The sequence below is a fragment of the Lactuca saligna genome, chromosome 1 (assembly GCF_052625555.1).
Source record: "Lactuca saligna cultivar CGN05327 chromosome 1, ASM5262555v1, whole genome shotgun sequence".
Lineage (NCBI taxonomy): Eukaryota > Viridiplantae > Streptophyta > Magnoliopsida > Asterales > Asteraceae > Lactuca > Lactuca saligna.
In genome coordinates, this window is record NC_136417.1 from 97,428,191 (window position 1) to 97,455,418 (window position 27,228).

Sequence of the window (27,228 nt, forward strand, 5' to 3'; positions counted from 1 at the left end):
TTTTGAACCAGTAATTTTCATGATAACACAAGGAACATTTGTGCAGTTTTGTCTTACAAATATTATCATTGTTAAAGTCTCTGGCGTTGACTAGCCATTTCCCTGCTGACTTAAATTTGCCCCAATTTACCATTAAATTTCTTGGAATTCTCCATATCTCTAGAAAATAATAAAAAGAAAACAACGTCGATTCGTAAGCAATCTTTTAATAACCGGTTTGAACCGGCCGGTCGAACCGGGAACCGGGGGAGGGAACGGTTCAACTATCACTGGTTTTATATTGATTTCTGAACCGGCCGGTTTTTAGAAAAACCCGGTTGAACGGGTCAAAATAAACCGGTTAAACCGAATAAAAACACATGAAAAAGAACCATTTACATAATAAACTTTGGTGATTTTTTTTTCAAAATTCTATTTAGTTTTTCTCTAAATAAAAACATATGGTAAATGTTATAAAGTTTTTTGATGTGGTTGTGTTTATCTAAACTATATTTCGTTTCGATATTATATTTTATTTTTCTTTTTAACGTATATGGATTGATGTAACACAATAAAACTTATAATTATGTGTGATTTAATGTATTTGGATTCCTTTACAACTTATTTTTATGTGTATTTTTAATAATTGAACTTGTAAACATCAAATTCATAATTTATATATGTATGTATGTGTAGGAAAATAAGAAAAAAACATGAAAAATATAGAAATCGGTTCATTCGGCGGTCGAACCGGTTAAACCGGTTGAACCGAGAACCGGTCACCATATCGGTTCAACTAAAAAACCGGTTTTTCAAACATTGTTTGTAAGGCAAAGGAGAACCATCCCATCTTATCCTCTCTAGCAGTCTTCCTTCCTTCCACGTTGGCTCGTCATTTCCCTGCCGACAAACCTGTATAATAATTTTCAGTCGTCACTGCTTGTTCGTTCTCTATCATCGCCGCTTCAGGTCTCCTTGTCTTCCTGTCGGTAGGTAACTGTGAAGGGACATTCTTTTAGTTTAGTTTCACATCTTGTAAGACAATTTCATCTTATTAATCATAAATTACATCATAATCATTTTTTATTTTGTTAACAGATGATTGAGTTTTGTCTACTCAATTACTGTTGCTCAATTAATTATGGAGAGTTTGAAATTGAAACCTTAGACAGGGCATGGCTTGTTAGTTTCAAAATCATATCATTTGGATCAAACCCATGAATGAAAGTTGAAATCCTTTAGATGTATGCTAATACTAAATCCAGTGATAGAGAATTTCAAATTTGAAAATATTTTTGTTGCTAATTTGGGGGATCCATAAACAACCACGTCAAGAAACTTACTTTTTTTTTTGTTCAGATCGTTTAATTGTTTCTATTGCTATTTCTCTTATGAGGGGTAATAGTGAATCTTGTAGTTGTTTATAGAATGGTATTTGGTGTTGATTTGTTTAAGTGAACTTCAAATGGATTTTATTTAGACATTAGTAGGAATGTTTATGTGGGTTAATCAAATCGAAATCAAGGGTTAAAACACACATTACGTACTATATAGCTCCAAAATCAACTCGAAACTTGAAGTTTGGGAATAAAAAGTGGGATATTTACACATATAGAGTTTATTTGTGTTGTAATCTAATCACTTTAAAGTTTATTTTCGAAGAATTCAAGGATACTATTATCATTGAGTTTCAAATTGTTTGATGAGAATTAAGTTGCATATAGTAGATATTAATAGTTTCGAATTTATGTAGAGGCATTTTGTACTAGATCCCTACATTGGAACACAAGGGAGGAAAGCCGGTGAAACCAACTTTGATAACCGATAACGTGTGGAGGAGTTTCAGAACTTACTAAGATACACCCTGTATATAAGTAGAAACTTTAAATAAATGCAGAAAATCGTAGGAAGGGTGAAGAGTCATCAATCCTTAACTCATAATGGTTGTTCTATCTGCACTTCCAGAAGGATCTTCATCTTCTTCATCTAGTCTTGGCCATAATTCACCAACTCGTGGCCATAGTTCATCAACTGATGGTCATAGATATGATGTATTTCTAAGTTTTAGAGGTGTTGACACTTGTCATAGTTTCACTGATCACCTTCATCAGGCCCTCATTGATGCCAATATCACTACCTTCTTGGATGATGAAGAGATTGAAACAGGGGAAGATCTAAAACTAGAACTGGAGACTGCAATTAAGGCATCTCGGGCTTCTATTATTGTGCTGTCTAAGAATTACGCTTTTTCAACATGGTGCCTGGATGAATTGGTGCTGATCCTTGAGCAGCGTATGACATCCAACCATATTGTTATCCCAATATTTTATCATGTGGAGCCCACACATGTCAGGAAGCAACAAAGTAGCTTTGGAGATGCAATGGCTAAGCATAAACAAACAATGGAGGCAGAGACAAATGCAAATAAAAGAAGTCAATGGGCTCAAAAGTTGGACCGATGGAATAAAGCGCTTAAAGAAGTTGCTAATTTAAAAGGAAATGATGTTTATGGAAGGTAACGACTTTATATCTTCATGCACATCTGATTTCTTTTTTAGTAAACACATGAAATGTCAATAGCATCTTTTGCCTATGCTTTTCAATATCATCAAATAACTCGGTGATCTCCTTAATTCATACATATACATAGATTAACCATCATGATAAATTTGACATGTTTCTGTGCATTTAGTATTTTATTATCAGGTAGTTCTTTAAGATAACCTATTTTCAGTTATTTTAATATGTTTTGAACCAAATTTTGAACAGTTTTATATGCATCTACTATCAATTATGTTAATATGTTCTTACCTGTGAGTAGTAGAGGATAACCTAAAACTGGCATATATTTTTCAGACACATGCAAAACCACATTGATAGTTAAGTTTGATGGTCTTGTAGAAACATAGTGAAGTTAGTTGGCCCATTAGTGAAATTGTAACATGTTGATGGATTTTGCTTTATCATACATAAATATTTACGACCTTACACATTAGGTGCTAATCCTATATGGTGTTGATGTGAAGAAGTTAATTAAAATTACAACTATGATATACTTTTGATTTAGATCTTTGGATAAACTAAATCTCCAAATCTAGTTTGTTAGTTTTGTGTACTGTGTTTTGTAACTCTTATCAAATCAAGTTTCAGGCTAGAGACGGAATTTATTGAAGAAATTGTGAAGGACATCCACCGTAGGTTACATGTACCCTTAAGGAGTGTTTGGCAACAACTTATTGGGATGGACTATGATATTAAGTTCATCACTTCATGGTTGAAAGATGGATCCTCACATATGGAAGACATACTCACTATTACGGGAATCGGCGGGATCGGGAAGACATCTTTAGCCAAACATATCTATGACCTATATTGGTGTAAATTCAGCACAAGCAGTTGTGTTGAAGATATCAGTTGGAGATGTGATGGAAAGTTTAATGGGCTGCTTGATATACAAACACAACTCTCGGATGACATTTCAAAAAAAGTTTAATTCAAGTTCATAATGTTTCAACATACACCTCAAAGATAGAGAATGCATTAGCCCGCAAAAGGGTCTTTATAGTTCTTGATGATATCAATACTATTGATCAGTTGGATGCATTACTCGGAAACAAAGGTTTTCATCCCGGAAGCAATATTATAATAACAACAAAGGAAAGATGGTTAACACAGAGTTGTGCATTATTCAAAACAAATATTAAACCCAAGCATGTAGAATGCTTCCTTAAAGGCTTATATAGGACTGAATCATACCAACTTTTGTGTTCCCATGCATTTATGTGCAACCATCCCAAGGCAGGTTATGAAGAGGTGTTAGAGAAGCTTGTGAAGTATTGCCAAGGACATCCATTGGCTCTCAAAGTTTTGGGCAAGTCGCTACATAATCGAGATGTAGCTTACTGGGAAGCGTGCATACAAGGGCTAAAAAAAGAAACATGTTCCTGTATAAATAATGTCCTGAGAATGAGCTTTGATTATTTGCCATCTAACAATGATAAGGAGTTGTTTAAGCATATTGCTTGTTTTTTTGTTGGAATAGATAGAGATGTTACCGAAACAATATTAGAGGCATGCAATATAAACATGAGATCCGAAATCATTAATTTCATTGACAGATGCCTTCTTAGTATAGGACGGAATAATGAATTTAAGATGCATCAGTTGGTTCAAGAGATGGAAAGATTCGAAGTACTTCAAGAATCACTTGACAAGCCATGGAAGCGCAGTCGATTATGGTGTCATGAGGAGTCGTTCAAAGTATTAAAGAAAAAAAAAGGTAAGAGCCTTTGTAACCCTGTATAGTTGTTAGTAATGTGCATATTTTAAGTATTTTGTATTGTCTAATTTTTGTTAGGTTTTGGTTCTTCTTAGGGTAAGGGAAATATTCTAGGCCTTGCTTTGGACATGCGAATGGTTGAGAAAGACAAGTCAGGTGCATCATTTGAGGTGAAAATAGATGCGTTGAGTAACATGGATAATCTGATGCTGCTACAACTCAATTATGTGCACATGAATGGTTCTTATGAAAACTTTCCGGAAGAATTAAGATGCTTATGCATGCATGGGTACCGTTTAAATTCTATACCTTTAAATTTACCAATGGAGAATCTGGTTGCTCTTGACAATCATATAGCAATATTGAATCATTTGTCATTTGTGATAGTAATCCACAACGACATGAAAAGAGACAAAAGGTAACTTATCTTCCTTTGTTATTATTCCATGTTGATTTGGTGAAATTCACTATTACTCTAACTTATCCCTATTTCACCAGATTAGCGGATCATGCTTAAAACACAAAAAGGTACTTGGATCATTGAAGATTCTTAATTTAAGTTTCTGTAAACAACTTTGTAGTCTTGGTGACTTTGACCAACTCCCTGCTCTTAAGTGGTTAATAGTTAGAAATTGCATTGGTTTGCATGAGGTTTGTGAATCAATTGGGCAATGTGTTAAACTTGTCTTAATCGATCTGAGCTACTGCAACAAGCTTGAAAAAATTCAAAAAATCATAGGCATGTTAAGGAATGTTAAAATAGTGTTCCTAGATCATTGTAATCTTGGGGAATCACGAATCAAGATTAGGGATATTGATTTACCAGAAAGGCTCAAGGCTAACAACATTGACGTAAATACAATAACCTCTTCCTCCACCTTTGTGGGTGCTATACCAAGTGATTTGAAGTTCTCTGCATTTTCTTTACCTAGGTCTTTAGTAAGTTTGACACTTGCAAATAATAATTTGTCCACTGAATCCTTTCCCATGGACTTCAGTTGCCTATCCACGCTAGAGCATTTATATTTAGACGGAAATCTTATCGATTCCATGCCCATTTGTGTGAGAACCCTTCCTAGGCTTGAGATACTTAGCATGAATAATTGTAAAAATTTGAAGTCAATCGAGCATCCTCCACATACACTAAGAGCGTTGTTCCTCGCTTCTTCTCATAGGTCCTCTATAGAAAAATTGGTATTAAATCGAACAACATCCATACTCAGATTATCATATGACGATAGAAATTACGGACGTTGGTCATATGAAATAGAAGGCGTGGTCAAAATCCAAGCAATGGTGGGTGTTGAGGAAGAGGTATTGTGTAGCTTGGGATGGACTAATTTAGACTTCCGTAACGACACGCGTGTGAGAACTAATTTTCGGAGATCTGGAATCCAGGTTTTGTCTAGTTAAATGTATGTCTTTATGTGAATACGTTTAATATAATTATTATGGTGATTAATTAAGGTGGGTATTTGGCAGACGATGCATTATGAATTTGGAATATTTACCACAATGTATGAGGCGGAGGAGATGCCGAGTTGGTTTAGGCATAGAAGCGCGGGGCCATCAATATTATTTACCATCCCATCAACTCCGAACTGCCTTAGAGGATTCAACTTCTGCTCTGTGCAGACGTTGCAAGTTCCATATAAGGATTCAAGTATCCATCTTTCAACAAAGATCACAATTAGTAATATAACAAAGAATCGCACATGGATATACCGTCGCTTGACCAGATTTAGTGTATGTCAAGAGTGTTGCATGATGTTAAGTCATTGGATGTTTGGAATGAATGACATGGAAGGTGGTGACCAGGTTACTATTACTATTAAAGGGCCATATAATGAACTTATAAAGGAGTGTGGGGTGAGAGTCCTGTATGATGATGATGATAATGGTGCGTTGGATTATTACAAGTCATGGAATCACATCATTGGTGGAGATCTCTCTTGTTTTCAAACAACAGGAGAATATATCCTACGCAACTGGGATATAACATTCCAGTTTATGAATTTTTTCATCGGATACTAAATTCATTAGAGAAGGCCCCAGCTATCAAGGTTGATGTCATTATTATTAAATATTTTGTTGTCAGAGCCTTATGTATATCACCGGACCCATGACCAAACTTCATTAAATAGATGAACAATGACCTATTTATTTTAAATAAATGGATCATAGCCTAATTCTTCTAAATAAGTACATCATATGACCCAAATCCACCCATTTATTATTGATTTTGTTTGCCCTCTAAGATAAGAGTTTATTTTTAATGGATCGATCCAGATGCACGATGGGTTGACCCAAGTATTGACCCGTCTAAATGGGTTGATTTGCTACAACAATTGGTCAAGTTTTTTGATATGTTGGTTCACATAATTATAATATACCGGGACCAATACAACTGCTTTGTCCAAGTGGATGTGTGTGAATAGTGATCAACGCAATACTTTTTTTTCTCCGTATTTTCAACACAAAAGGAAGTATGGTTCAGAGATTCTTCGCAAAGGAAGCGTGACATAATTGGTCATGCACGTGAGGTATATTTTTATACCCAAACATTTCTCTCATCACATAAATAAAGGAAAAATGACTTAGATTTTGTCCACATTTGGTCACTTTCAATTTTTTTTTTTTGACACCATTGACCATTAAACTCTCATTTTTTGTTCAAGTTATAGTAAGTTAATGCCCAATTGGCATATACTTGGCATATATGTGGTGGCATTTGAGTTTAGCTGATACGTGATATAAGGTATTTCTTCACCCTCTTGCTCTTTTGTGCCGTAGAATCACAAAATCGACATGTCTTCTTCTTCTTCTTAATCTGCCAGTCAAAATCAAGAATTCCAAATTGAAAATCTTTGGAAATGTGGGTTATCTTCTCGATTGAGGACATCAAAGACTGATGACAACCCTGAAGAAAGTTTAGAGTGTGCCCTAACTCGATGGTAAACCAAATTATGTTTTTTCTTTAACACTTCTTTTTTATGTTCTTGTTTTAACATTTCTATTTTTTTCAAGACTATAAGGAAAAGTTGCAATTTCTAGGAGTGGTTGATGAAGATATTCGATATGAAGATTTAGACATCATGTTGAAGTCGAAGAATATGGGTGTAATGGAAGCGTAAGAACTAATGCTGAAAATTTGCTACATCAGAGCATCAGATGAAGATGGACCATGAAATGGAGTCACTGAAATGGAAGGTGTCCACTCACAAAATAGTGCTCTTTTTGTTGTTTGTTATGTTTGTAGTTAATCTACTTTAGGTTAGGGATTAATGGCTTAGTGAAAGTTGGCTTAATGGGTTAATGTACTTTGGACGTAACTGAAAATCGCTTAATGAAAGATGGATTTTAGCTAACTGATTATTAATGACAGTTTTGGATGTTTTTTGACATGGCTTAATGAATGATACATGTTGGGTTACCGATTGTTGATGACAGACAAACATAAAACTATCAAACAAGTATGTGTCGTGAACATAAAACAGATAAACAAATATAACCATGAACATACTAAATTAGAAAAATTAAAGAACATCATAATGTTAACAGACAAACTAGCATCACATACATATCAAAAGTTTGTACAAAGTAGCATGTAGATGATTACAAAAGGTGTGCAAATAATACTTCCAAACAGTTTGTCTTCCCAAAAACATAAACAAAACACATATCACTACAAGGACATTGGGTGTTCTTGACTGCTTCCAGCTCCATTCAACACCACTTTCCTTTACAACTTTATCTTGGTAATTCTTTGTGTGGGTTTCCTTATGCTTCACACAATATGAGAGACATGCACATGTGGTTCCTTTTCATGAGGTTCATCTTAAGTTGGTTTGGGAACTTCCATGTGTCCTTCAACTTCTTGTTCCACTTGAATTTCCACACCTGTTTTCACTAAAAAAAATGTAATTTGCAATATTATTTTGTTTTTGCCAAAAATATTTTTGTTGCAAGTTACAAAACATTTTTTTTTGTCTAGGTTATGGAGCTTTCTTTGTTTTTACAATTGAAGTAGAAGCAGCTTCATTTGGTTTTTGAGGACATGTCCTTCTATTGTGTCTTGTTGCTCTATGTATTGTACATCTGGAATCCATAATAGTGTACATGTAACAATTTCCAAACATGGTTGTAGTAAATGATGGTGCAACGAATTTCTCTGCATATTTGTTAAGAAGCAATACTCTGCATATTAGTTTTCCATGTATTATAGCATCCTAATTTTAAATCTTTCTATCACAACATTTTCCTTTAAATTAGATTTTCTTACTAAGGTATTGTAGTTTAAAAATACCTACCCAATTATAGCATTGTACTTCAAAAAAATTCTTATTAGGATGTCATAGGTTAAAAAAATATATCCAATTACAAGGGTGGAAATTGTTTGTATTTGATGACATCTCTATAATCGAGTAGATTTTAAAGTACAATGGTGTAAGAAGGATAAATTAAAGATAGGATGATATACTAATGAAATCAATGAAAGTATGTTACTAATATTTCTTGCATATAACCCTTAAGAGTCTGTTGAAGATGGTAGCCTTAAATATTTAAACATTGAAGATACATTTAAACATATTCTAGTTCAGGCATTGTACCTTAATAAATCTACCAAAGTATGTCATTCAATTCTATTTTTATATTTTATTTTAATTTAAGAAAACTGTACTACGGATATCTACCCAGTCATAGCATTGTACTTTGGATATACTTTACAAAAATTTATCCAATTATTGATTTGTAACCGGGTAGATTTTTTTGTAAAATGCAATGGTGTAATTAGAAGAAATTGAAATTAAGATGCTATAATAAACATATAAATCAAAGTATGCTGATACGTCTTGCATTTTAAAAGAGTTTGTCAAAGATGTTACTCTAAAATATTCAGAATTTGAAAACCGGTACATGCCATCACACATATAGGCACACAAGTTCATGAAAGTAATTAAAACGAAAACACAAAGAAGAGTAAATTACCAAAGGGCTTCTAGCCCAGCACTATCAGATGTTGCCCTCCTTCCTTAAGGTCGAGGGTTCAAGTCTCGTCTGGGACATAGGTGGTAATAGGAGTGGATTATATTTGCTGTTCCAAAAAAAAAATCAAAAAAAAAAGGAAAAAGAAAAAACAAAGATGAGTAAATTTCAAAAACTACCCCCGTGGTTTATCGTTTTTTATGGATATTGTCTCAGTTTTTATAGATATGGTCATTTTTATGGAATTAGCACTTTAGTTTAGGAGTTAGGCCTCTGGTTAGCCAACCCAGAGACTATGGTGTTGTTTGTTTCTTAGAAGCGAAAATGTCTGAAGTCTGCAGACCATCTCTGCAATCCTCTTTAGCATAAGAGGTGGACCAAACGACTGCAACATGTAATAAAAAGTATGTTTGTTTTTTAATGTCTACATACTGTAGTAAGTTAAAGTAAGGTGTGAAGAGGTTTGAAGCGAAGGGTCCAATGCTGCGCCACACAGCAGTTCTTCTGACTTAAAAACAAACAGTTGCGAAGGGCCAAGTGTTGCGCGGCGTAGCAAGAAGTGGTCAGAAGTGGTTATTTAGAAAAAACAAACAACCCGTATAACTGTTACCAAACGTCGTTTTGGGGACAGAAAAGGAAAAAAATAAACGAAGCTATTGCACCATATCCATAAAAAGGGACAAACCACACGGACGATTTAGGTCAACAAATGATTAGTTAATGAAGTAGTTTATGGATTTAACAGTTAGATGGCCAGGGACTAAAAGAGTGTATACAACATTTTAATGGACTATTAGAGGTCATAAGTTCAATCATTAACTTTTTTACTTGATGTAAATGGTGTTTGTGATTTCATTTTCTTAAACAGTTGGCCTGTCTCTAAACCATACAAAATGATATTTATACCATTTTAATATATTTTATCTTTTTCTTTTACTTAATTTTATTTTTTAATATATCAATATAGAAGGACCCACCATACTAAAGACTACTAAAGTTATATTGAAGCTCAGAAAGATTACTAAAGTTATATTCAATCTTAGAAAACTACAAGAAAGGTTGTATACAACAAAGCAAGAATAAAAGAACTCCAACAAGAAAGAAACTGTATCTTTTTTGATTATTTTGAGGAATGAGGTGTCTAAAAATCTCAAATCTGCATAACTTTAAGATTGGGTATCTAAAATTTGTTGTAGAATAATTTGTATAACAATAAAAGTGGTGCATCAAGTTGCAGGTATAATTATCTTATTCCACATACTAAAAGCATTGAACTGGAATATTTGGTTTATAAATAGAGTCCCAGAAGAAAATACTATATTTTTTTATCAGCTGGAAACATATATAGCTCAGATAAACATCTCCCCAATCACCTGGATAGTAGATACCATATGAACCAATGTAAAAAAACAAACAACATAAGCATTTCATCAAATACCTTGACTACGTGATGTAAGATGACCACATTCAAAAACAATGTAAGAAGGAAATTTTAAACTTTGAAAAAAAGTATATAACCTTCTAAACATTGGGACTGAAAAAGAAAAACATAGAGTTTTTTTGCAAAAAGAGGGCACTTTTCAAAAAGCCTTGTAGAAATGGAGCTCTTTTAAACGGGGTTCCTAGCCCACAAACTCAATGCGTAAATGAAAGGAGCATTCACAAACTTACAACATTGGTCCTTTGTCTTTTAAAATATGTTAAAATTTTATCCTTCTATATATTTTTTTCTACATTTACCTAATATATATAATATTATATAGCTTAAATATATTATTAAATTTTAAAGATAGCGTTTAATTGTTTTTACGACACAAACGATCTCATTTATATTCCAAAATTTTGTAATATTAAATATTATTTTAATTATACATATACAATTAACATATAATTATTGTTAAAATCATACTACCTTCCACACCTACCCATATTTGTCTCAAGTATCACCACAACGCCCTAACACTATAATCTACATATTGTGCGCTCACCCTCACTACTAGGGGAAATCGCCTATTTTGCAACAGATCACACATCTCCGCACAACTCATACATCCATGAAACTTCCATCAACCCCCGCAGTGCTAGTGCATGCCAGTCGAACATAACACTGGACCCAATAGACTTTCAAATATCCGATCCTATCATGAGACTGGGTCGAACATTCTCAGGCTATAAGATCTTGATTATGCACAGCCGCGATGCATGCACCAACAACTGCAGTAATGATGTCAATTCCGTAAATAAGAAACCCTAGGCTAATAGGCATCATATAATCAGGGAAGTCTATCATGCGATTTCCTGAAGATCCCTAGCCTAGCACTAGCATGTTGTTCTAACATATCATAATATCAAATAACTGTATGGTATTTTGGGGTTTACTTACAGGCTCCGGCTAATCGTACCCTCTGCATCCTCCATCCTTTATTTTGAAAACCATTTTTAAAAAAAATTTACTTTCCAAAAATCTCCTTGATTTGAGACTGGATTCACACGAGTGTTCCTCCAATTCACTCAAACCAAGGCTCTGATACCAACTTGTAACACCCATAAAATTTACGCCAAATTTAAACTTTTTAAATCAACAAAAGAAACCAAAGTGTAATCGTTTACAAAACATTTTCAATCAATATCCATCAGAGTGTCCCAAAACAGATCATAAGGATGAGGAGCGTTACGGTCACGCCTTCGCCTTCCCACGATCTCCTGAAGTACCTGAAACAATAAACTAAAAACTATAATCCCGAGGGCTTAATGAGCTACCCCAAAATACCAACACCACACTGAGATACCATATCAACAACAGTTCAATCAACAACATGCATACTGGGCCATTGGCCTGACTGGACCGCCCTACAGGGCCTACAGTCTAACTGAATCTATACCGAGCCTTTGGCATGATTGGACCGCCACATGGGCGTATAGTCACCTCGGACTGCTCATAGGGTATGTTGGCCTTCAGCACAAAGCAGGACCGCCTCAACCCACCCATTAAGCAAATAACCATGTGCATAACTAACATATACTGACATGTACAAGCATCAACATATCTACCATACTGATCATCAATCATAGCAATCCCTCGTAACTAGAACACCTACCTAGTAGGCCACTAATGTCACACCCCAAAACCGCAACGGCGGAAACGTTCTGTGGTGGATGACGTCATGTCAAGTATCACAACATATGAAGTATAGTAATCAAAGTACAACAACCATTGCATTAATAGAAATAATTTTACATAGTTTACATTTCATAGCAACATCAAAGTAATACAAGGAATAATATAGATGCAGCTCGGTACTAGGTTGTCTTCACAAAAGCTCCCGGGATGTACTTGTCTATCGCTGACCTGAGAAAAGTTATTTGAAAGCGAGTATCAGCATTTTATAATGCTGGTGAGTTCATAAATATTTAGTATCATTTGTATAAATACGCATTTTTATTCAGAATAACTTTATGAAAGATAGTAGTTTAGAATCTACGGTGTATTAGCGTCCTTTCCAGAAAATCCTATATTTTCTAAATAAAAGCAGTCTTCTACCAAGACCCGACAGACTTATGTTTTTAAGAAGTAATTTTCCCCAAAATACTATCATTACCAAAATACGGTATTGACTCTAAAGAAAATATGAGAATATCACTAGTAGAAATACTAGGGAAAAATAACATATGCCTCAGCAGTAATACTGTTGACTAAGGCAAAAGAAATCATAGACTCCAGGAGAGTATCAAATGAATGATACATCTGGCTCAGTCTAAAACAAGGAAATACAGACTCCAGACAGTATCGAATGAACGACACAGCTAGCAAAGTCTAAAACAAGGAAATACAGACTTCAGACAGTATCGAATGAACGACAGAGCTAGCAAAGTCTGAAACATCCGGTAATCCTAAGTGCGTTGTTTCAAAAATACAGTGCTAATTCTCGTTACCTTAAGGCCATGAATTATAAGGTAAACATGGAGATACTCGTAACCATACTGATTGACACTAGAGTACTTGACGCCCTACAAGCGTCGGAATAAATGTGACATTTGTCACCCCTTGCCCTGGTAGGTCGGGGACTGTAGCTAGCAGTCAGGGTGTGGGAGTGTCGGTCCCGTATAGATCTATACACACAATACCCGCTCTCCCTCCAGGAGACTCTGGTTACCAACTTGACAACGGGGAAATCTGTGTCCTGAAGATGCATCTCGTATCTTGAATTCTATTATAAGTACTGGAATAATGATATAGACTCACGAATGAACTGACTCCTCTGGAATTCTTCATACATGAAAGAGTAATAGAACCTCCTAACTATTCCTATAATAGTTACTAATGTTTCTAGTCTATGAATGGTGAATGGAAGGATGCCCTTGCTACCAAAGGGAAATGAACAGGTCGATGTAAACCTTTATGTCTATACATGTATCCATGATATATAACTAATGTTTAAACAACCTTCGGACGGATAACTGATACCCACCAGACCACATCCAAACAAGGAAAAGGAAATTGGGTGAACAAGCCTTCCTAAGTCCTTTAAACATTATTTATATAACTATACAAATATAGGCATGCATTTAACGAAATAAAAGCATAGAAGGAAACGAAGTAAAAGCATAGAAGGATACTTTGACAAAACTTTTGGAAAACTTTATAAACAAGAACTTATGACTCGATAAAATAGTTTAAGTGAAGAAAACCTTTGGAAAGCCTTTAACAAGAAATTGCGACTTGATGTCATTCTATAAATCAACGTTGAAAACCTTTGGAAAACCTTTGAAAAACCTTCGGAAAGCCTTTCGAATACTTATGATAATCTAAAAGAGAAATTCATACTTAACAAGAGTTGGAAACGAGATTTGGAAAACCTTTTATTAGATGAAGCAGTTTAACATGTAAAAATCCATTTGCTATACAGTTATTAATCACATGTGATTTATCTAATAACTGTATAGTTCAACTTGTATTCCCCCCTATAAAAGCAGTTAAAATCATTTAAAAGGTTAAGTCAGGGGTATGAACTCACCTGCTGTAAGTGGATCGGACGGAGGTGTCGGTTGGGTGCTCGGTGTCAAGTGAAGACTTGAACACACTTTATTGACCTAGTAACATATGATGACATATGTTTACATACAATTAGTGATTATAATACTAATTAAACACCTATAAGCATGCTAATGTGTGGAAAAACACTTTGGTTAAGTGCTAGGAGGCTATCGGGTTGCAATAAGGGGGTGTATGGCCTAGTTAGGGAGTTTACTCTTCAAGAGTAAACTCTTGATGGAGATTTCTGCCCTAAGACCATATCCCCATGAGTTTACGGTCGTAAACTCATGGGTGGTGTGTTCTTGGATGTTTTAAGGTCTTATATCACTCGTAGAATTAGGCTAGGTTCAAATCTAGGGAAAATGAAGGGTTTAAGGCTCCAAATGGACCATTTAAGGGAGTTCACGGCTGTAAACCTAGAGTTTACAGCCGTAAACTCTCACTTGGTCATTCCCTTCATGAATTAAGGTCTTAAATGAAAGAGTATAAGGTTTTATGCATTTTTCCAAGTCAAATGGGTAAGTTAGGGCATCATTTGGCTTCATTAAGGGAGTTTACGGACCATGGACCAATCCTTGGGGGGTTTACGGCCGTAAACTCCTAGGTCCTTAGTTTCTTTGATGTTTAAAGGCCCGACTTCATTTGTGGTTGATTCTAGACATTTACTCAAGCCATAGGAGGTGTTTAAGGGCAAATTTAACACCTTAAAAGGTGTTCACGGCCCATGAAGAGGGGTTTACAGTCCAAGAGTGTTCTTGGGCCGTAAACTCATGTTTACTCTCCATATGATAAGGTTTTGGTGTTCTAAGCTCATATATGTAAGTCCACAAGTCATATCTAAGCCCTAGGAGTGATTTGGGAGGGTTTTGGGGCTTCAAAACCCCACTTATGGGTGTTTGCGGTCCAAGAGTGTTCTTGGGCCATAAACACATGACTTTGAGGCTATTGGATGATTTAAAAACGAATTTTCATGTTAAATGAGCTAAACAACAAGGTAGGATAGATTACTTACGATTATGGAGCTCGAAATGGGCGTTTTTGGATCAAAATTGGCTTTGTAGAGAGAGAGAGAGAGTAGAGAGAGAGAGTGTGAAAAAGGTGTAAATGAGGTTCACTCACCCTTATATAGGGTTTTGAGTTTGTGGCTCGATGGAAATCTACCCGATATTGATGTTAAATGGGGCTTTTGGCCGTACCCGATTGAATGGTTGTAACTCGACGGGGTTGTGAATTAGAAGCTTTTAAAAAGTGTCTCGAGGGCTTTTCACGTGTTTCTACTGCATTTTGAACACTTATGAAGTCATAGTAAAAGTCCCAATTTAATTAACCTTATCCAATAAGGTTAACGGAACAATTTAATAAAACACGTTTTATTAGCGGAAAAAGGGTTTACCGCGACGGAAATAAATTTCGGGTTGTCACATCATCCCTCCTTTAGAGGGAATTTCATCCCGAAATTAGGGTTTAGGCAGAGAGGTAGGCATGAACAATCGGGTAGAGAGATGAGGGTACTTCCTATTCGGTTGGTCTTTGCGCTCCCAAGTGAACTCTGGCCTTTGCTTGGCGTTCTAACAACCCTTCACTTACGGGATGTGGATTCCGTTTCATTCACTTGGTCGCTCGGCTCGCAATCCTATAGGTTCCTATACGAAGTTAGAGTCCCCAATGATTTCTATCAAAACGAGTGGGGTTCAGAGAGTTACATCGGGCAAACACTTTTCGAGTCTAAGACGTGGATTGATTTGGGCGAAGCTTATGGAATTTCCGAAAGTAGTCGTGGTCTGACGAGGGTTGACCCTATTTTTGTAAAGAACCTCGGATGGTCCTAAGCTCTCGGAAAGGTTGAGCTTTTCAGTAATTAGAACATAGTGTACTTCTATGGAGAGATCATCACTGGCGTGATCGCCATTCTGAAGTTCCAACGTCCTTTCATACTGGGGGTGTAGTCCTTCAGGCTGGTTCTTAGAGGTCTTGGGTTATCCTTGGATTCGTGGTTCCTGCTGACTGGCCTTCAGAGGTTTCTTGGATCATCGAATGAATTGGATGTCTACGGGTATCTATTTGCTGCAGGGTGACTATCTCAATCTTGTGCAAAATGAACCTGCACTTCTGATTCTTGAGATGTTTCTAATGGAAACTCTCAGGGTCGGTGAGATAGGGTTTCGACCAGACGATTGTCTAGAAAGTTTTTAAACTTCTCATCGTCGTCTAGTTGACGCTTTCATAATATGATTCCTAACAGGAAGGAATCATTCTCTTACTTGCTTTGCTGTTTCATGAATAGCAATCTCTGCTTAGGGCTAACTCAGTCCTTAGAAATTTTCTGAAGTGTTGGACTATCTCGGGAGGTGGTTCTACTATTTCTGTGTGAGATAGTATTCTTGGAACACCTAGTAGCCCAATGAATCTCTAATACATGCCCTAATCTCTAAGGTGTCGGTTTATTTCAGTTGCAGAAAGCGCGTGCTCTTGTATAACCCATCGACTAACACCTAGACTGGTGTCAAGTCTATAATCTCTTCGGGATCTGGGTTATAAGGCTTAACACAACCTACTTTCGCACTTTATTCAAGTATTCTTGGCTGCGGAGGGTATTCCTGTGGTTCTTGGCATTCTTGGATTCACTTCGGAGAATGCAGTTTATTGTCTACAGGGTGACGGTGACTTCTTCTACGTGAGGAGGCGGAGTGTCCCAGGCACTACTTGTCAGTAACAGGGTGGACGAAGTGACTGAGTAGTGCGAGCATCTTCTGCAACTACTCTTTCGGTGGTTCTGAGTTTTCTTGATTTAGGTAAAGTCTAGAAGTATAGGGTTCCGTCACTCGGAACTTCTAATCTCCTCATCCACTCTTCTCAGAGTTTAACTTATCGCAGCTTCCAGGTTTCAGGGATATCCACTGAGATGCTTAATTCGTGGGATTAAGCGTGAACGGATGGTCGTAGTCAATGTCCTTGACTCTTACGACTCAGATTTCTTTACCAATTGAAGGTGTTAGCTTACTATGTTGGCTTAACCGGGATGACAACAATTTTCGGATTTGTGGTCATTATAGTAGTTCGACCCACAGTGGTTCTCTTGACTCTAGTTCCCATTCTATGGGATAGGATGAAGGGTTTTACTATGAGGTTCGTGGTAGAGCTCATACTTGGCTTAACCACTAATATTTGGTGTATGCAAGCCGTATATAATTGAGGTCGACATGATGTTCAGTTGTACGACTCCACTCCAGACCCACAACCCAACGAGGAACAGGGAGTAGGGAGGAAGCACATATCTTAAATCTCTTTGATCTCAATTATATACCACTCTTATGCATACACTTAGTTATAGTAGTCAGTCCCATGAGCTCTTTCCTCTTGATTCACGAACCTGATTGTGAGGTGCTAAGGGTCTTTCTGGGGGATCTACGGAGTAAGCTTCGGGTGGTTAACGTCTTCTGAAATACATGTCGTGTCTTTCGCTTCGGGTTCTATTTGTCTAAGGAAGGGTTGGTTAACAGCGCGCGATATCCTACTCAGGGGTGTTTCGGAAGGTTTTAGATAAGGGAGACGACTGACGGATTGCATTAGGTTTTATTATAAGGTTCGGAAGAACCTTTATTTTACCGAAATGGCTATGGTGAAAGTTCTTTTTACACAGCACTAGGAATTTACACATGGTTGCACTAAGTCGAACCATGACTGATAGAGGCGTCGAAGTTGGCATACATCGACATGATATAGAATGAGGGTCGATAAGGCCATGTGCTGAACGGGCACACAAGTTCCTGACGTCTCGGGTTTCGTCCCGTGTATCACTGTCGCGGATACTTGGACTGATAGAGTCGACGCGGAACTGTAGAGGGTCCTGAGGTTTCGGAATAATGTACTTTTCATGAATGGATTCTCACGAGGTCTTTCTATAAGCGCTTAGCATACACTAGTCATGTATAATTAAGGTGGGAAGGACTGTTGACTGAGCGACTCCGCCCTAAATCCACAACCAAACGAGGAACAAGAAATGAGGCAGCATCACTCACTCGAGGTCTATCCATCTTAATTATACATGGCCTTAACGTATATACCGAGCCATTATAGCTTTACCAGATGAAAATTTTGAATTCTTACAAAAGTGCTGCGACTTTCGCCTTAACTGAAGAGTAATTACTTTTAGAATTAGCCTTTTAATGTTTTCGGTTAGTTATCGGAGATTGAGAGACGTACCAAAATTTTACTGGGTTCATTGATGCTTCTTCTAGGTATTAGGGTTAGGCTCCTCCTGCGCTCTTGTCGTTTCTTTTAGTTGGGCAGTCCTTCTTGAAGTGCCCAATTTCACCACATAGATGGCAAACTGGACTGGACCCCACATTGGTGGTTGATGTAATGAACTCAACCGGGGTTCTGCAGACGCGAGCAGTATGCCCCTTCATGTTGCACCTAACACAATGGAGTTCTCGACAGGTATCACGATGATGGTAGCTACATTTGCTGCAACGGGGGAGGCTTCCTAGGTATGGTCTTCTAGGTGTCGGGATGGAAGGGTTAGCAGGGATATTGACTGTCTCAGCTCGTTGCCCTTTGGAAGGTTCTTGAGCCGAGGTACTTCCCTCCTCATTCTTGAACTTTCTCTTCAGTGGCTTTGGTTGGGGTTCTTGGGTGGTTGGGTATGCAGGTGTTGGTTTCTGCTGTTCATTGCTAGGATCAGGAATCTCGATAGGGCTCTTGCTAACATTGGCATTTTTAGCATTCTGTTGAGCCATGACAGCTGCTACGGCTGCCGAGATTGCAGCTTGGAACATAGCTTCATCAAATAGGAGATTCGGTTTCTTGCCAGCGGATTGGTTACGTTTCTTCGGAGGCATGGTTTTCCTACACGGAAAGGAACACAAGCTGATGAGAGACGATGCTTAACTCTAGACGTATCTATCCTTACTATAATAGGCATAAATTTTTCCCGCATCGCGGATATTGTTTATCTTAGTGTCGACGTACATCCCTATGATGTAGTCTGGGCATTCAAGGTAGGAGTAAGAGTATCGGAAAGTCATAAGATAAGAGTCGTTCCTACTAAGTTATCTTTATACTGGAGAGATTCACTCTCCGGTTTTGGAAAGATCTGAGGATAGTTCGGAACGAAGACTACGAGAAGAAAGGCTCATGAAGACTTATGGCTAAACATTCTCAATCGAGGTTTTGAAATCCGATCTAATCGTATTACTTGCGACGGGAAAAGGCGATTTACCTAACACACAGTGTGAGTAGTGTAATCACTAACTCACTAAATTGTATTATTTTATGGGTGTATTAGCGCGACTATAACGAGGAAAATACACTTCTCGGGTTCCATGTACTGGCTCCCTCTGTCTACCTCTTATCCTTGACTGGGGTCGGCGTTGGTTTTCTTCGAGTAGTTACCTAGGGTTCTCTTCTCGTGTAGACATATTGAACTTCTACTCCGTCTTACTTCCGATTCTAACTCTGAGTGTCAGCGCTGTCTTACTTCTGATCCTTTCCCTAAGTGTCATCGCTTCATGATAGATGACTGGAAATCTCAGAAGTTCAGGCGGATTTCCCACCAGTGTCCCTAAAAGGCATAGGCACTTTGTGGTTTCAATAGTCTCGTCCTAGTTCATTTATTTCCGAACTGGAAATCTTCTCAATGAACCTCTTCTGGGTCTGAATCAACTCTTATGTCGAACATTGAAGTGGATAAGGTTTTCTACAGGGTTTGAGCGAGAATGGAAATGTCTAGAGAATCCTAAGAGATTATTAACATTTCACTGGGTGATCCACATCGAGTCCTGCTACAATTACATAGGGTACACAAATTATATATAGCTTAGATCCGATAGGCCTTTGAATATGTGATACTACTCTATATCCACATCCAAACAAGGAAAAGGAAGTAGAGCGAAACCACACATTCTTAGTCTATGGGATCCTTATCATATATAACTTTGGAAGTATACCCTCTGTAATCATAGGTATATCAATGAGGATCTTTTTAGTTTTTCACACAAGGTTATCTATGGATCCTAAAATACCTCTATGGTATTTTAACTACTTGTTTGATTCTTATCTTCTGGATATGATTCTGGGATTAATGTGAGTCTTTTAGTATTCCAAAATACTCCCATAGTATTTTAAACTTTATGTTTGGCTCTAGCATTCCTAGTTGGTAAGTTTCAGATTCGTTGCAACACCACCATCACTCCCAAGCACACATTGGTCGCATTTTGAATAAATGTAGTTGATCATGTTACATTTATTCCAGCTTACGACTACATAACTGCCCAGGTTTGACGGTAATGGTCAACATCCAAAGACTTTTATTTGTTCTTGTGATACTTTAGTTCGAGTGTTTAGATTCTGGATGTTCTTATACTTTGGTAAAATATGTTTATATTTTAAAGTATAATTCTTGGTCAAAGTGTTTTATCCCTATGTATTTATAGGCTGTATATCTTTTATGAATTGATATACTGAGCTCACTATAAACAATGCTCTGATACCAATTTGTCACACCCCAAAGCCTTTGGCATGATTGGACCGCCACATGGGCGTATAGTCACCTCGGACTGCTCATAGGGTATGTTGGCCTTCAGCACAAAGCAGGACCGCCTCAACCCACCCATTAAGCAAATAACCATGTGCATAACTAACATATACTGACATGTACAAGCATCAACATATCTACCATACTGATCATCAATCATAGCAATCCCTCGTAACTAGAACACCTACCTAGTAGGCCACTAATGTCACACCCCAAAACCGCAACGGCGGAAACGTTCTGGGGTGGATGACGTCATGTCAAGTATCACAACATATGAAGTATAGTAATCAAAGTACAACAACCATTGCATTAATAGAAATAATTTTACATAGTTTACATTTCATAGCAACATCAAAGTAATACAAGGAATAATATAGATGCAGCTCGGTACTAGGTTGTCTTCACAAAAGCTCCCGGGATGTACTTGTCTATCGCTGACCTGAGAATACAAGTTATTTGAAAGTGAGTATCAGCATTTTATAATGCTGGTGAGTTCATAAGTATTTAGTATCATTTGTATAAATACGCATTTTTATTCAGAATAACTTTATGAAAGATAGTAGTTTAGAATCTACGGTGTATTAGCGTCCTTTCCAGAAAATCCTATATTTTCTAAATAAAAGCAGTCTTCTACCAAGACCCGACAGACTTATGTTTTTAAGAAGTAATTTTCCCCAAAATACTATCATTACCAAAATACGGTATTGACTCTAGAGAAAATATGAGAATATCACTAGTAGAAATACTAGGGAAAAATAACATATGCCTCAGCAGTAATACTGCTGACTAAGGCAAAAGAAATCATAGACTCCAGGAGAGTATCGAATGAATGATACGCCTGGCTCAGATTAAAACAAGGAAATACAGACTCCAGACAGTATCGAATGAACGACACAGCTAGCAAAGTCTAAAACAAGGAAATACAGACTCCAAACAGTATCGAACGAACGACACAGCTAGCAAAGTCTGAAACATCCGGTAATCCTAAGTGCGTTGTTTCAAAAATACAGTGTTAATTCTCGTTACCTTAAGGCCATGAATTATAAGGTAAACATGGAGATACTCGTAACCATACTGATTGACACTAGAGTACTTGACGCCCTGCAAGCGTTGGAAAAATGTGACATTTGTCACCCCTTGGCCTGGTAGGTCGGGGACTGTAGCTAGCAGTCAGGGTGTGGGAGTGTCGGTCCCGTATAGATCTATACACACAATGCCAGCTCTCCCTCCAGGAGACTCTGGTTACCAACTTGACAACGGGGAAATCCGTGTCTTGAAGATGCATCTCATATCTTGAATTCTATTATAAGTACTGGAATAATGATATAGACTCACGAATGAACTGACTCCTTTGGAATTCTTCGTACAGGAAAGAGTAATAGAACCTCCTAATTATTCCTATAATAGTTACTAATGTTTCTAGTCTATGAATGGTGAATGGAAGGATGCCCTTGCTACCCAAGGGAAATGAACTGGTCGATGTAAACCTTTATGTCTATACATGTTGATGGGTTTTGGCCATATGAACATTCCTATGTGCACATGCAAACCCTAATGCTTGGATCTAGGTTTCTCTAACTAAACATGCATTGAATCCAAGACTTCTAATGGCTAATAGAGTATAATAACAATACAAAATCAGAGTTAGAAGTTTACCTTGAATCACTTGCTTGATCTTCTTGTCCTTGGAGCTTTAGATTCACAATTGTCACTCCTCTAATGGCTTACAAACACCAACTAGCAAGGATGATGATTTGAGAGAGAGGAGAGGGAAGAAAATCGGCCAGGGTTTCTTTCCTATGAACAAGTGCCGATTTCCCTTGCCCCTAAGGGTCTATTTATACTTGTAAGGCTCCTAGGGTTTCACCCTTAAACCCTAATTGGATAACTTAAGCCCTAATCAATCCAATACCCTAATGATAAGCCTTTGGACGATTTCTATGGCTATCCTAAGCCCCCAAAATCGTCCCCCTTATCCATAAGGGATTTATAGCCCAAAGTGCAACTATCAAACAATTGACAGTTTATACCCCTTTATTTAATTAATCTCTTTAAGTCACCAAATTAATTCCTAATTAATTTATGACTTATATTAATCAAATAATAATATTATTATTCCTTATATTATTCTTATAATATATTAATAATATTCTTTCTCTCATAATAAATCATCCTGTCAAGTTGCTATGATGAAGGCAACCCAAAAGGACCATGCACAACCGGGTCAAATACTTGCCTAATATAGTTGCAGCCTTAGACACTATTCCAACAGTCTCCCACTTGGATAAGTCTAGTAACTATATGCACAAGTACAATCCGATTAGCAATCGTAGCTCTCAAAGACGCTGTTAAACTCTGATCTAATCAATCTTGTCCTTTAGATAAGGGATCGTACAGTCCGCTGTTAGATATCATGCTGACAATTCTATGGAATAATTAGTCTAGCATTTGGTTTCTCGATCTCCGATTTATTTGACATAGAACTTAATCGAACACATCAATTCAGTTCTGACCGGGCCCGGCACATAAGTCAAATCAAATCATCGAGCGGCCGAGATATCGCTTTTACCCTCTTAGGATAAAAGTAACAGATAAACTTCGACTTATATGCATTTACTTATTCATTAATTAACTATACACAACAATGCGTTTTATAACATCAAGTTACTGATGCGGTTTCGCATTATCAATGTACAACCAATTAACAAATAACAAACCATATATCTAGGTTTTAAGACCATATGATATTATCGTCTTGCGATCACCCTTTTTATCACATTCCATAAGGTGATTCCAGCAAGCGCGGGTTTGTTCCAATGCTCAAAACTAGTTCATAAGCACTCATGAATGTTGCAGCAATCCTTTTGCTATGTCTAATACCATTTAGACAATCTGCACACCAATTCATGACAATCTTCATTCATATCTACTTCCAACATATGAACGATTGTGGACAATTTGAATAATTCGATTATTCTTAATAAACTCAATTATTCTGGAAGTCAAAACATGCAAAGTGAAACAATAGTTAAACAATTAACATAAGACAGTAACATTACTCATAAATAATACTCCTTTATTTAATCATCAAATGTTAATTACATTTATCTATTACACGTTTCTAACACTATCTAATCTATACTAATATCATCCTTTATCCCAATACTCCTAGCATGCTGCAAGTGCTTAACCCTACTCAGTCCCTTCGTAAGCGGATCTGCTGGGTTATCTTCTGATGATATCCTCTTCACTACGAGTTGTCCTTCTTCTACACGATGTCTAATGAAGTGATATTTTCTGTCGATATGTCAAGATCTACCATGATCCCTCGGTTCCTTGGTCAAGGCAACCGCTCCTTCATTATCACAGAAAATCTCCATGGGCTCCTTTATGGCAGGTACAACTCCAAGATCACCGATGAAGTTCTTCAACCATATTGCCTCCTTCGACGCTTCGCTCGCTGCAATGTACGCTGATTCGCACGTTGAATCAGCTACGGTTTCCTGCTTGGAACTTTTCCAATTTACTGCTCCTCCATTCAGGGTAAAGACCCAGCCCGACTGCGAACGGTACTTGTCCCTGTCGGTCTGAAAGCTGGCGTCACTATACCCTCGCACCTTCAAGTCATCACTCCCTCCGAGGACTAAGAACCATTCCTTCGTCCTCCGAAGGTACTTAAGGATATTCTTAACTGCAATCTAATGGGCTCTGCCAGGGTTCCCTTGATATCTACTAACCATGCTCAAAGCAAAGGCTACATCAGGGCGAGTACAAGTCATAGCATACATGATTGAGCCAACTGCGGAAGCGTATGGAACTCGGCTCATTTCTGCTATTTCAGCTTCGGTACTCGGACTTTGAGTCTTACTCAACTTGGCATTACTTTGTATCGGTAATTCTCCCTTCTTCGAGTTTTCCATACTAAAACGTTTCAGTACTTTATCTAAGTAAGTGTTCTGACTAAGTCTTATTAGTCTCTTACTTATTTCTCTTACTATCCTTATTCCTAAAATATAGGAAGCCTCTCCGAGGTCCTTCATAGCGAAACACTTCCCGAGCCAGGACTTAACCTCCTGCAGTGTCGGGACGTCGTTTCCTATGAGTAGTATGTCATCGACATACAAAACGAGGAAGCTAACTATACTCCCACTGGCTTTGACATATACACATGATTCATCTTCGCTTCATACAAATCCAAACTCTTTGACTTTCTCATCGAAGCAAAGATTCCATCTGCGAGACGCTTGCTTAAGTCCATAAATGGACTTCTCAAGCTTACACACTCTATTTGGATGCTTCGGATCAACAAAACCCTCTGGCTGAGCCATGTAAACATCCTCCCCCAACTTCCCATTAAGGAAAGCGGTCTTGACATCCATTTGCCAAATCTCATAATCATGAAATGCGGCAATTGCTAGCATCACTCTAATATACTGTATCTTCGCAACTGGTGAGAAGGTCTCATCATAGTCAACTCCAGGAGTTTGAGTAAAGCCCTTCGCAACCAATCGCGCCTTATATGTGTGTACGTTTCCATCCACGTCGGTCTTCTTCTTGAAGATCCATTTGCACCCAACGGTCTTACGTCCGGGCACATTATCAACCAAATTCCAAACTTGGTTGTCATACATGGATTGGATCTCGCTATCCATTGCCTCCTTCCATTTTGTAGACTCCGGGCCTGCCATCGCTTCCTTATAGCTATTAGGTTCATCTAGATTTATTAGTGTACCATCACTAATATACGTGTCCCCTTCGGTAGTAATATGAAAACCATAAAACTAGGGTTGAACTCTAACTCTTTCGGAACGTCTAAGAGGTAAGGACTCGTCAATCGGTTCAACCGGAGTTTCCTCCTCGGGTTGAGTGCCAGCGGTAGAGGTTCCTTCATCAATCGATTCTTGAATCTCTTCAAGCTCGATTTGCCTCCCACTATCTCCTTGGCTTATGAGTTCTCGCTCTCGGAAAACTCCTCTCCTCGCAACGAAGACAACATTGTCCTTCGGTCTATAACAGAGATATCCAAAGGATTTCAGCGGGTAGCCGATGAAAATACATCGCTCACTACGAGGTTCGATCTTATCGTGAGTATCTCGTCTTACGAAATCCTCACAACCCCAAACCTTGATATGTGCTAACGAGGGAGCTTTCCCTGTCCACATCTCATGAGGTGTTTTGGCAACCTTTTTAGTAGGGACTCGGTTAAGGATATGGGCGGCAGTCTCTAAGGCATACCCCCAGAATGAGATAGGTAGTGAAACACGACTCATCATAGAGCGGACCATGTCTAACAAGGTTCGATTACGCCTTTCTGCCACACCATTCAACTGCGGTGTCCTAGGTGGCGTCAATTGTGAAACTATTCCACACTCTTTGAGATAGTCGTGGAATTCAAGACTTAGGTACTCTCCTCCTCGATCGAATCGAAGCATCTTGATTTTCCTGCCCAATTGATTCTCCACTTCATTCTTGAACTCTTTGAACTTTTCAAACGTTTCTGACTTTTGCTTGATTAAGTAGATATACCCATATCTACTATAGTCATCGGTAAAAGTCACATAGAAGCGGTTTCCATCCTTCGTGGTTGATCTAAAGGGTCCACATACATCGGTATGTATGAGGTCCAATAAACTCTCACCCCTTACACACGTGCTAGTGAATGGTGACTTGGTCATCTTTCCAAGTAAACAAGACTCGCATGTATCATCTTCCCTAAGGTCGAATGACTCCAACACTCCATCCTTTTGGAGTTGGGCTATGCGCTTCTTGTTGACATGTCCAAGACGACAATGCCACAAGGATGCTTTATCCATACTATTGGAAGAATCCATGCACAAAACATCATTTCCTAGGTTATCTACAATCATAACAGTTTCATAAATTCCATTACATGGCATTGCTTCAAACTATAAGACACCATTTAGATAAGCATAAATTGAACCATTCTCATTATTAAAAGAAAATCTAAATCCTTGTCTAAACAAACCATGAAACGAAATGATGTTTCTTGCCATTTTTGGCGAGTAGCAACAATTATTTAAATCTAAACATAAACCATTACTAAGCACTAAAGAATACAATCCACTCTTGGTCACAGGCGACGATCTTCTGTTCCCCATGATTAGATTTATCCTTCCATGCCCACATCCCTATTTCTTCTTAGTCCCTACAATTCAGAACAAATGTGGTAACCACACCCGGTATCAAGAACCCAAGAAATAGCATGAGATGAATATTATATTTAATTGTATAAATACCTGCGAAAGACGGCTTAATCTTTCCTTCCTTGATGGCTTGTAGGTATTCTGGGCAGCTTCTCTTCCAATGCCCTATTTTGTGGCAATGGTGGCACTCTGCCTCCTTTGATTTAGGGTTGGGTTTAGCAGGATCAACTTTGGTCCCACTAGAAGAGGA

The 27,228-nt window shown here is 37.7% G+C and overlaps 1 pseudogene; it reads left to right on the forward strand.

Moving 5' to 3' along the window:
• The first annotated feature begins 1,919 nt into the window (after positions 1–1,919).
• On the forward strand, positions 1,920–4,284 carry LOC145009953 (disease resistance protein RUN1-like; annotated as a pseudogene).
• The last annotated feature ends 22,944 nt before the right edge of the window (positions 4,285–27,228 follow it).